The sequence below is a fragment of the Diabrotica undecimpunctata genome, chromosome 11, assembly GCF_040954645.1.
Source record: "Diabrotica undecimpunctata isolate CICGRU chromosome 11, icDiaUnde3, whole genome shotgun sequence".
Lineage (NCBI taxonomy): Eukaryota > Metazoa > Arthropoda > Insecta > Coleoptera > Chrysomelidae > Diabrotica > Diabrotica undecimpunctata.
In genome coordinates, this window is record NC_092813.1 from 22,977,762 (window position 1) to 22,990,999 (window position 13,238).

Here is a 13,238-nt window from a genome sequence, read left to right on the forward strand (position 1 = left end):
TAGCTAAGAAATATTTTCTACTTATTTCCATGATTCATGGCATATGGTATTCTCACCGAAAAATAAATAAACTGTCGTTATTATAATTAAAATAATATAAAATACAATTATCTTTTATAAATACTATTTATTTAATTTAAATCATTTTCCCTACTTTTCATCTCTTGTTTCGAATGGGCATTTTTGGTCAATTATGTTAAAAAACTAATTTTAATTTATGTCTGTGGAAACGAAATTACAAATAATACAACTCTAAATCGTCCTTGTGTTTGTCGTGATATCGCTATGCTTCTATTGTCCATAAGAAATACATAGCCCTATCTCCGCAATATTATTTTCTTAAAGTGGAACTCTCCACAATTTTTATGTTAACAAGAGTAATAAAACGGGCCCTACACAACGCTGAAAATTGCAGAACATTAAATCGTCTTACCACTATCGAAAAGTGAAGGAGTATTTTCAGAAATTCATGGACAGACAAACGTCTGCAATCCTCTTTATTAGAGGAAATGCTTTATGGTAATTAAGGCAACGGTTTAATTGGGTAGGAGACAAAAATGTCGTAAAGGAGTAGCGCCAGCAGAGGAGATATGTAGAATGTTTCATAATAAAGAGTCATAAAAAAACCATCAAGGAACCTAGAAAAAGATACCATTAAGCAAATTAAATATGTTTATACGGAATTAATCCTTAATTGATTGTAATGAAAATTACATTTTTACACACTACGCAAAACATCTCTAATGTAATCAACAACTATTCTGATGAAATAAAAGTTATAAGTTATAAGTTATAAGTTATTATAGAATTAAAAAATCACATGATAATTTTTTAAAAATGAAAAAATTCTTTGCAGGATAGTTTTTACATTAGTTATATAAATACGATTGACTGAATTTGACGTATACAATTTACTATACTGTGGAGTTGAATCGTGAACGCTAAAGTAGAAATGAAGAAAGAAATCTAAGTTGAAAGAATAATAAAATAAAGAAAACTGCCATATCTTAGACACATAATGCGTGGAGAAAATTATGGTATCTTACGACTCAGAATTCAAGGCAAAACAGGGGGCAGAAAAAGTGTTTTCGTAATGCCGTAAGCCAACAATACAAGTTGCTTGTAAAAAGTAATATGTACGAATATAAAGTTGTATATTGAAGTAAAAAGCGAAACCAAACCAAAATATCGGACGGCAATCCGGAATATTTGACTCTGTCTGGGTGTACGATTGAATGTTTGTTTTTATGTGAACTTTTAAAAGTAATGTTTAATTTTCAATATCCTATTAAAATTTTTGAGGACAATCAAAGTTGCATAAAAATGGCTCAAACTGATACGCTAAAAGCATATTGACGTAAAACATCATTTTAAGGTTCCATAAAAATGGCTCAAACTGATAAGACTAAACGCTGAAAGCATATTGACGTAAAACATCATTTCATAAAAGATATGGTAAACAAAGAAATTTTGTTATTGGGTATGTTCCTATAAGCAAACAGTTAGCTGATATTATGACCAAGGCACTGCTTGCTACTCAATTTGAATTATTGAGAAATTGTTTGAATATTTCTGAAACTAATATTTAATTATACAGTTTTTTAGTTTATTGTAATTTTGTTTGCAGTTTGTACTTAATTCATTTGTACTTTTGTAGAATCGAGAGGGGCTGTTGATGTACAATTTAGTACTATAACTATTATATGTATGTTGGCAACACGTTTTATTTTCATTAATTTCTAACTACTTACTTGTCATTTGTCACTGGTCTTTGTAAACCTTAGCACCTGTACCGGGTGGTCCTATAAGCCGATCTCTCGGCTATATATCAGAAACTATTTATGTTGTAACTTTATGAGAAAAAATTTCTTTGTAAAAGTGGCCAAGAGAAATCGCTGAAAATAACTTTAAAGTTTCTGGGTTACCCGCCAGGGGGCGTAACCTGTGAAGAAAACTTGGAAAACCAGTTTTTTTTGGGAAATATGCCCAATTATGCCAAGTTTTAAATAAGTAAACTAGAAACAGGCCTAAATTCTGCACAAAGTTGTTCAAGTACTTTTTTTAATTTTTTTCAAATAAAGGGTGGGGGAGAGTGGGAAAGTATTAGTGGATAAATATCTATAACTTTGGTTTGGACCAACCGATTTTAACGAAATTAGTGTCATTAGAAGGAGAGTGGATGAGTTAATTTACATCTACTGTAAAATAATTGCATTTAGTTTTAATTGTCATAGATAGAGGGTACTTTTTTTTCCTTATATGACGCATCAACCACGCAGGGTTATTAGCGTGTATGGATTGTGATACAGAGTTAGAACTTAACAATAGAATATTAACTATAGCAGTACATAAATAGAAATAAACCTAGATCTATACACAGTAAAATATTAGATTTTTGATATCAGCTTGCAGTCTTTGAGAAATGCGAAAATATTTTTAGTATTACTGTCTTTTCCAAGAGCACTATTTAATGTTGATGGTATGTTATACATTTTGCGTTGCACATCGTACTTGGGGCACTGCAATAAACAATGTTTTACCGTTAAGACACTTTTACACATATCACACACAGGTTTATCAGTACGTTTTAGTAGGTAGTCGTGTGTTAACCGATTATGGCCAATCCGGAGGCGAGTGAAGGTTACTTGTTGTCTTCTATTGTTAAATTTTGGGAATTCATTATTCTTATCAATTCGTACAGCTTGGTTGGGGAGTTGTTCCATGTATCCTGCCATATTGAATTAATCCTTTCTTTAAAGAATGCTTTCAGATCGGTGTGAAAAACTTTCGTATTCTCTTCTGCGTTTGGGTTAGTCGGTGCATTTTTTGCTATTTTATCTACAACCTCGTTTCCTTCGATTCCAGTATGTGACGGTACCCATATAAAATTAACTTTAATGTTTATATTTTCTGCATGTTTTAGTTCCTTTTTAATGAGAAGGAGTAGTGGATGATTACAGTAGACTTGGTTTAATTCCGTTATTGAGCTGAGAGAATCTGTAATAATGATATTTCTCTTTTTATTTTTGTTAACTATCAGAACTAGTGCTTTTAGTATCGCATACAGTTCAGCTGAGAACGTTGTATATGAAGGTAATTTGTAAGCTTCTGTATAATCTGATGAGTAGATTGCTGCCCCAGTTTCGTCTTCGTTTTTGGAGGCATCCGTGTAAACTTTGAAACAGCTACCATATTTGCTTAATATTTTTAGAAATTCTTGATTAATTTGACTTGCTGGCGTTTCTGATTTGTTTAGGCGCAATAAGCTGGTGTCAGTAGAGGGAAGTCGAATTGTCCAAGGAGGAGGGGTTTGAATTGAGGAGATATCGTAGGTGTCTGGAAAATGGATACCCATTGTTAACAAGTAGGTATGTAGGCGGTAATAGAAAGGGTGATCAGTTCGATTTGAAGTTTGGAAACAACTTTTGAAGCGGTCAGCGAATACGTTGTGTATAACAGAATTATCTTGATTAGACGATACTGCTGCGGCATAAGAAAGACTTAGATATTGTCTTCTAAATGCGAGTGGAATCTCTCCAGTTTCCCAGTATAGAGTTTGTATTGGACTTGTGTAGTGTGCTCCTAAGGAAATTCGTAGGTCTGTATTTTGAATAACATCTATTGTTTTTAATTACGATTTTTTGGAGGAGTTGTAAACAATTGAGCCGTAGTCCAGTTTGGAGCGTACTAAAGCTTTGTAGATATGTAGTAATGTAGAAGAGTCGGCGCCCCATTTTTTGTTTGCGAGTGATCGTAACAAATTTATTCCAGGCTGACATGTCTTTTTCAAATATTCTAAATGTTTCTTCCAAGTTAGTTTTTGGTCAAAGATCATACCAAGAAATCTAACTTCGTCTACATATTTAAGCTGTTCTCCATTTAAATATTAGTTCTTTAGTTGTATTTGGTGACTTTTCGTAAAACATACTGCTTTGGTTTTGAGAGTATTGAACTGAAGACCACTTGTGAATGACCATTCTTCAATTTGATTTATGGCTTTTTGGACATGGTTATGGATAGTTGTTAGGTTCTTTCCTCTACAAAGTATAACTAAATCATCTGCATATAGCCTAGCTTTTACAGGATGTTTAATTTTTGCGGTAATAGAATTCATAGCTACAAGAAACAGAGTAGTGCTAAGCTTCGAGCCCTGTGGTATACCATTTTCTTGATTTTTTGTTGAGGAATATACGCCGTCTACTCTGACCTGAAATTGTCTATTTTTTAATAAGTTTGATATGTATTTGAGTATATTGCCTCTTATTTTCCATTCGCTGAGCGTTTTCAAAATTAAATATTTCCATACTGAATCGTAGGCTTTACTAATGTCGAAAAATATTCCAATACAGTGTTGTTTGATTGCGAAAGCCTCATGTATTTCCGATTCTACATCAATAAGGTTGTCTACAGTAGAACGACGTTTTCGGAAGCCACTTTGTTCTGGTATAATTAATTTCTTTGATTCCAGATACCATATGAGTCTGTTATTTATTATTTTCTCTAGCATTTTGCACATACTACAAGTAAGAGATATTGGCCTATATGTTTCGGCATCTGATTTTGATTTACTTTGTTTAGGAATAGGAATTATTATTGAATTTCTCCAGGATTCTGGAAATACATTTTTCGAAAAAATTAGGTTGAATATGCTGAGTAAGTATTCTTTAGATGGGTAGGTGAGTTTCGTGTGAAGTGAACATCGCTTGAGTTCTTTTCATAACCTAATGCCAGTATATTTGATATTTCTTTTTGAGATTTATATATTACATTATTTTGCTCTAACAGATTTATCGACTTGTATGATTTTGTACCAGATATTCTTTTTACTTTTTTCCATACAGTTGTCATTGGAGTAGAACTGTCAATTGTTGAAACGTATGTTATCCAAGATTCGCGCTTTGCTTTTTTGATAGTATATCTGGCTATAGCTCGTAGTCGTTTGAATTCTAAAGAGTTTTGTTCATTTTTCTGTCGTTTGAATTTATTAAACGCTTTTTTGGATTGTTAATTGCTTGTTTGCAGTCTTGTTTCCACCAAGGAACTGGATGGAATTTACTGGCGAAGTTAATTTTTCCAATATTTTTATCTGCTGAATCTATTATCAGTTTTGTAATAAAATCTACTTCTTCATTCACATTACTGTTTTGGTTTATGACATGCAAGTTGTGTTGGATGTGGTTTTGAAATTTCTTCCAGTCAGCATTTTTCAAGTTCCATTTTACTTCAGGTATAGCTGTAGATGATTCTTCGTTATGGATTATAATAGGGTAGTGATCACTATCGGATGGCTCCAGTAATACATCCCATGAAAGCATATGAGTTATTGATGGTTCGCATATAGACAAGTCAATAGCAGAACCTTCACCCGATCTAATGTCGAAACGGGTGTCTTGTCCATCATTAAGTAGATTTAGGTTAAATTTTTCCAGAAGGGATTCTAGTTTTCTACCGAGACTCGTTAATTATTTTACACCCCATAAAGGGTTATGTGCGTTGCAGTCTCCGACAATTAGTCGTGGAATAGATATTTGATCTAAGAGGTCCGATATTTCGTTATGGTTAAGTTCTTGGTTGGGGGGAATGTATATGTTGCATACGGAAAAGGTAGTTACGTCTTTGATTCTGACTGCAATTGCCTTGAGGTTTGTTTTTAATGGTATTTCTATACTATCAATGTCGTGCTTTATGTATATCGCTACTCCTCCGCTGGCTATTTTAGCATGTTGTCGATTTTTAAAGAAACAATTTTAACTAAACAAGTTTTTTAGTTTATGTGCAGTGTTGCTTTTAAAATTAGTTTCTTGTAAACATAGAATCATTGGTCTGTATTTTGAGATTAATATTTGCAACATTTCTAAATGGGTGTAATACCCATTTAGATTCCATTGAATTAAACTGTTAAATACTATTATTATGTTAGTATGTGTCTACAGGCGTATCGCTGTCTGCCTCGATATGGAAGTTTGGATCAATTTGTCGAAGAATTTTATTTCTAATTTGGGTGCATCTACTTTTAATTTTTCTGTCATTTAGTTTAGAGTAAATTTTTGTCAGTAGATCTGTGACTTCAGAAATTTCATTGGTATATATTTTTGCGATACTTAGTGGGTCCAAAGATCCTGTACAGTTTTCGAAGACATCTATTAGTTGTTCATAGTTTAAGGGATAATTGGAATTTTGGTCGTTAAATAATTCTTCTGTTGGTTTTAGCATTTCCTCTAGCGTCTTTGTTGGTTTCTTTTCTTGGTTTAATTTAGTCTTTTTCTCTTTGTTTTTGGTAATTCAAAGAGGTGTTCTGATGAAGGAGTTGGGGACGGTGTAGAGCGCTCAGAAACTGTGCGTTTTGTGGTACTGAATCTGTTTCTATTTGATTAGTTAGGAGTTTTGTACTTGGTGTTTTATGTTGCACAGTTTGTTTCTTCAGTTGGGTTTGATTTTGTTGGATGGTACTAGTTACTTCTTTAGTCACCTGATTGTTACTATTATCAATAGGGTTCTGACCGACTTCTATATTGTGAGGTATAAAAGTTGTGTCGCCTGATACAGATACCTTTGCTGGACAGTCTTTTGCTAAGTGCTTGGTGTTTTTGCATATTTGGCAAGTCTGGTTATCTAGAGATAAGTATATTCTATATGATGTTTCCTCATAAGTAATAACAAAAGAATCGGGTAAGGTATGGTTGGTTAAAGGGGATATGTAGGTTTGCCGCCTGAAGCTTAATATATGCTGGAATTCAGGACTTGAAGTCCCTATCCGTAGAAAAGATAGGGGTGACAAAAACTTGATACCAAGTGCTTGCAATTCAGATTCCAAGATTAAGTGTGGAATGGACGGACATACGTTAGAAAGTACTAGTCGTTGGCTGGGGGTGATTAGTCGACGTGCTTGCAAGAACTGTTGATTAATGTTGATTTTTCCGTGGTTGGTAATAAAATCATCGACCAATTTTTCATTTGCTAAGTAAATGCATATTCTGTTGTTGGATAGCCTTGAACAGAAAATAATGTTGATTGGTCGAACTATTAGGCTTAAACTGTGAAGGTAATCTTCAATTTTAGTGTTGTCTATTGCATCGAATACGATTGCTTGATTTCTTGACGGAAAAACACTAGTAGCTGGTTGTCTGGTAACGGAAGAGTAACTTTTAGGTTGCACAGGTTGTTGGTCTGGTACAGAACTAGGCTGAGTTGACGTAGATGATGATGCCATGATGTAAAAATTAATATTTTGTTTGCCAAAATATTAATTATTTGGAGCCATAAAATACTGGCCTATTTATATAGTTTTCGATATTATTTAAAATAAAGGTACCTTACCAATGTTTATCATTAAAATAAAACACTTTCACAAAACGCGTTTTTAACTTTGCAAAAACAGGTAAACGAATAATTAGAATTTAACGTCTTTACTCGTTGGCTGTTCTGATAAGACTCCATAGAGGGTACTTTCAAATAGAAAAAATTAAAATTTGTTTTTATTTAAAATATTTAATGGAAACACCTATTTATTGTAAATTACAATGGAACTGTCCTAGATAGAGGGTACTTTCAAATAGAAAAAATTAAAATTTGTTTTTATTTAAAATATTTAATGGAAACACCTATTTATTGTAAATTACAATGGAACTGTCCTAGATAGAGGGTACTTTCAAATAGAAAAAAATAAAATTTGTTTTTATTTAAAATGTTAAATGGAAACACTCATTTATTGTAAATTACAATGGAACTGGCTTAAATTCGTAACAAAATGTCGCAAACCGCATGTTGATAGCTTTTGTCGAACTCGAGACATGACTAAAAACGCATAAACATAAATAAGTATAGTATTGACTCACCCTTTATTATAACTTAAAATTAAATATGTGAGAGGTCATACAAATATATCGATCATTAAAACTTAATGTACAATTAAATGTTCAAATTGTTTTTCATCGTTGTCCACACAAAGATGTAATCCTTCGCGCGTAGACATAAGAGCTTCTTCAATCTCAGCTGTTGATATACTATTTATTGCGTGAAATATCTTCCAATAAAACAGGCAACTGATTTTCCAGAAAATCCAAATATGTTTCTCCATTTAAAGTTCTATCAAAGAAATATGGACCTACGATCTTTCCATCAACTATACCACACCAAACATTAAGACTTCATCTACCTTGAACCTGCACCTCATGTATCCAGTGCGGATTTTCTTCAGCCCAATAACGCATATTATGCAGATTAACCCCACCCGCACTAATAAACGCAGCCTCGTCTTGTAACGAATAAATATTTTGCCTAACTCAGGGTAAGAACATGGGGTAGAAATAGGGGACAGAAACTATGGGGGCGAAGATAAGGCAAGCAAAACAATCGTTACTTGTGCGAACGGCACTCAGGGGGTTGTTAGAGAGCTGGGGTCGTAGATAAGTGAATGGCAAGGGGGTTGAGATTGGGGTAACTACCAAAATATGAAAACAAGGGGTTACTTGCATAAATCTCCTGGAAAAATGGGCAAAAAAAGACAAGAAGAAATACCTTCTGTGGAGGAAGCAAGCTGACGACGGGGACATCCTATATAAACATTTTACAAAATTTCTTCAGTGCCGGTTCACAAATCTTATGGTGATTACTCTGTTCTAAACTGCCATATTGCAACGAGTATTATCACCTTAACCGGTCTTAATAACACAAAGAAATTGAATCGACTTGCGATTCTTATTTACTCAAACATCTTTCTACTCTGACTTCTCTTGCTTCACTCCTCGATGCCTTACATTTTACAAATTTCAACGCAAAATAAATCCCCCTCGCACCTCAAAGCTAGTTTTTACCTACAAACTTAAAACAAACAATCTACCCTTTTTTGACCTCGTTCTTAGCAACGAACCGACAAAAAAACTTCTTGATTATTTACATTTAAATTGGTTAACTGGAAATTTTTTACCTCACAATACATACAGAGAATAGGGGAATATTAATGTAAACAAAGACAAAAAAATATTCTCAGTTAATACGTCTTAGAAAAACCGTATACCTGACTTGCAATATTATATTAGGGGACTCGAATGAAAACAAATCGTTGTTCAGCGACAAAAACAACTGAATACCAAAACTTGATATTAAGAATCTCAACTTAAAATGCCATAATATATTGATCGTTTTAAAATTCATTTGCAAACAGAAAAACGAAAATATTCCACCAAATTTAAAACGCTACAATCTATCCACAAAATCTTTGACATGATATGCGGTTGTTCTTCTAGAAAACCTCACATCTAATTGCAGTAATCCAGCCTTACATCAAAATCTCTCTCATGTAAAGCTTGGTGGAAAACTACATGATAAGAATGCAGTCTAAACAACAGAACAACAAATATTGGTGAAAAAGAAACCACTATATTTACTAAAACTCAAAAAATATTGAAAAATCCACAATTCCACAATGCCACAATCCACAAGACAAATCGTGCATAAGTATTTTTAAGAAACGGATAAATAAATAAAAGCGCTGTGTTGCCGTTTTTATCGAAATATTAAAATAACAGTTGAATCTAAAGTTTAAAGGAAATTAAAAGTTTCTAACCTAAACGTTCAATTTATAATATGAAAAACTAACTTGTGATGTTTTAAAATTCTTAGAACAGTAGTTTTGGGTATGTTTAATTCTATAGAGATTTGCCGACTACTTATATGTAGATTCTGTTGATTTAAAGCAAGAACATTGATTGAATTATCTTCCGTCATACCTCTACTACGTCGTTTAAAACAAGGTCGATGAAAACTACCAGTTTCTCTTAATCTTCTTGCCTTTCTTTCAAATACTTCTTTGCCATAATGTCTCCTGTCAGGATATCTTACAGAATATATACGTGAGGCAATAGCGGCATTTTGGTGACATTCGAAATAAACTCCAATCATATCAAACAATTCTGCATTTAATATACTCACGAATTATTAGTACTGATAATTAATTACTAATATTACCAATATTAATATCTATTGAAAAAAGTGCAATCTTCAATTCGAATTATAATATAACACTTCTTAACAATCTATTGTTTGCTGTGAATAAATAAACAATATGAACTCCCAGTCAAATGTATTGTCGTAGCCTACTTAGTTTCGAAAACACTATTTTTAATCATATGAAATAATAATGGTCAAATTAGGTATCAACATTAAGATTCTTCTGCTATAAAAAAATTTGAAAGTACCTACTGACTTTTTTATGCGTTTTGATTCATATCTCGAGTTCGACAGAAGCTCTTAACATGCGTTGGCGCCATTTTGTTACGAATTTTATCCAGTTCCATTATAATTTACAATAAATAGGTGTTTCCATTAAACATTTTGTAAAATCAAACAAATTTTAATTTTTCCTATTCGAAAGTACCCTCTACCTATGACAATTAAGACTAAATGCAACTATTTTATAGTAGATGTAAATTAATTCACCCACACTCTTCCTAATGAAACTAATTTGTTATCGGTTGATCCAAACCAAAGTTATAGCTATTTATCCACAAATACTTTCCCACTCTCCCCCACCCTTTATTTAAAAAAATAAAAAAAAGTACTTGAACAGTTTTGTAGAATGTAGGTCTCTTTCTAGTTTACTTATTTAACACTTGGTATAATTCGACATATTTCCCAAAAAACTGGTTTTCAAAGTTTTCTTCACAGGTTACGCCCCCTAGCGGTTAGCTCAGAAACTTGAAAGTAGTTTCCAGCGATTTCTCTTGGCCACTTTTACTAAGGAATTTTTTCTCCTAAAGTTATAACATGAATAGTTTCTGATATATTATAGTCGAGCGATCGGCTTATTGGACCACCCGGTACATGTAAAACAATAAAACTTATTTCTTTTCTAATTAAATGTAATAATAGTGTTATTATTATTAACCTTCGTAAACATAATTTTCATTCAAATTAATTGTAGCTTGATCCCATTGAATGAGCTTTAAATTCTATAAGAGAAACACTCACTCATAATTGTTTAAAGGTGCTGGCATAATTTTAATATGAAAATAAGTTATATGTAAATTTATCAATTAACATAAATACTGTGTGTGTATGCAATCAAATTACGGTACCTGTGATGTTGATGTAATACTTCTTCTTCTTCCTCAGTGCACTGGGTTGACTCGGGAACAGAATCTTCTCAAAAGGTCACGTGGTCAGGTTACACAAAAAATACTGGAGTGTTTATCGCGCCGATTTATACAAGACTATTTCTAAGATTGAAGTGTGTGTCGTCCCGTAGCTTTGCTCCCTTAAGACTTTTAGGGGGGGGGGCGGACTGTAGAGGTCCGTATTAATTGACGATTGACAAGACATACCCACACGTTAATTAAAGAATTAAATATAAAAATAAAATAATAAAAATTATTAATAAAAACTAAGACTATGTGTGGAGGGACTTAACATTCCCACCCACCAAAATGCATATTTGCATTTTTAGTCAATATAAGGCAAAGGGCATAGCTTAACCAAAGGTTCACCTTTCGCGGTTTGTACGATAGCTACGCGAGCAATATCATCTTGACCGAAAATTAAAGTTTTAATTCGACCCATTTGCCATTGTAAGGGAGGCTTGGTCTCATTACGTATTAGTACGAGTGTACCTATATTAGGGTTACCCTCATTTTTATGCCACTTCGAGCGTTGATGAAGAGTATGTAAATATTCTCTGCTCCATCTTTGCCAAAAGTCTGCATGTAATCGTTGCAGCAATTGCCAACGACTTAGTCTATTTAAATGAACATCACTGTAATCCCGATCGGGAATTATCTTTAAAGGCTCTAGTGTAAGAAAATGACCAGGTGTTAACACTGAAAAATCATTTGGATCATTACTGACAGGACATAAGGGCGACTATTTAAGACAGCCTCTATTTGTATGAGTAATGTATTGAATTCTTCATAGGTTAAGACCTGTTCGCCTATGACTCTAGACACATGTGTTTTTACGCTTTTTATACCCGCTTCAAACAATCCACCAAAATGGGAAGCTGCCGGAGGATTTAAATGCCATGTAATGACGTCGTTTTTATCAAAATGTGACTTAATGTCTTCTAAATAGGATTTTGCTCCTACAAAATTTGTTCCGCAATTAGAAAAGACAACAGAGCAACGTCCTCGACGTGCTATAAAACGTCTAAATGAGGCTAAAAATGCCTCGGTACTAAGTTCAGATACCAATTCTAAGTGCAAAGCCTTAGTGGCAAAGCATACAAATAGGCAAATATAGGCTTTCGGTCGTTTATCATTTTTAAGCTTATTGGCTCGTATCAGAAAAGGACCGCCAAAGTCGACGCCAACGCAAGAAAATAGTTTGGCATTGGATATCCGTAGGTCGGGAAGAGCCCCCATAGGTGGCTGATAATTTTGAGGTTTTAGTCTCCAACAGGAAAGACATTTTGAAAGAACACTACGAATAACACGTTTGGATGAAATTATCCAAAAGTTTTGTGACAAGGCGAAGTGTGTACCTTGAATGCCTGCATGTAGATGAACAATATGAATTTCCGAAATAAGTAATTTGATAAAATTACCTTTGGAAGGTAAAAGAAGAGGAAAGCGCTTGTCATACGCTAATTCTGACTGGCTAAGTCTTCCTCCCACTCTGAGGAGATCATGTGAATCAAAGAAGGGATTTAATTTTTTCAAATATTTGAATTTTATAGAATTACCCTTAACCTGTTCTATTTCCTCCTTCAAATATCTTTGTTGCACTAATCTAATTAGTTGATAAGTGGCGTTACTTTGTTCCTGAATAGAAAGCCTTCCAACTGTTCGTTGATTTGTTGATTTTAGGTTACCAACAAATCTAAGAACATAGGAAAAGATACGTTTTAATTTTGAACAGAAAGAAAATCGATTACAGAGATTATCGACAAATTCATCAGATGGAAAAGACAAAAGACAACTTTTCTGTTTCAATTCTAAGTTAGGCTCGATAAAATTGGTCAAGGAAAATGACCAGTTATCTTCAGTAGTGCGAAGAAACTCCGGACCCACCCACCAAGCAGGAGTATTTAAGAAATCCTCAGGGAAAAGTCCTCGGGATCCGTGATCCGCACTATTTAATGAAGAAGGAATATATCGCCAGTGTTTTGAAGCTATCCTGTCTTGAATATAAGAAATTCTGTTACTGACGAAGGTTTTCCATTTATATGGCTGTGAATTAATCCAATGAAGAACAACAGTCGAATCTGATCATGCGTAAATTCTACTAAACGGTATAGTGAGAGTCTG

The 13,238-nt window shown here is 33.5% G+C and overlaps 1 protein-coding gene across 1 annotated transcript in view; it reads right to left on the reverse strand.

The window, feature by feature from the left end:
• LOC140452764 (multiple C2 and transmembrane domain-containing protein-like) overlaps positions 1-11,184 on the reverse strand; it is a 100,151-nt gene extending 88,967 nt beyond the window's left edge. Inside the window, exon 1 of the mRNA XM_072547090.1 lies at positions 11,076-11,184. The gene's annotated coding sequence lies outside the window, so the exon portion shown is untranslated. The remainder of the gene's footprint in view (positions 1-11,075) is intronic.
• Between the last annotated feature and the right edge of the window lie 2,054 nt (positions 11,185-13,238).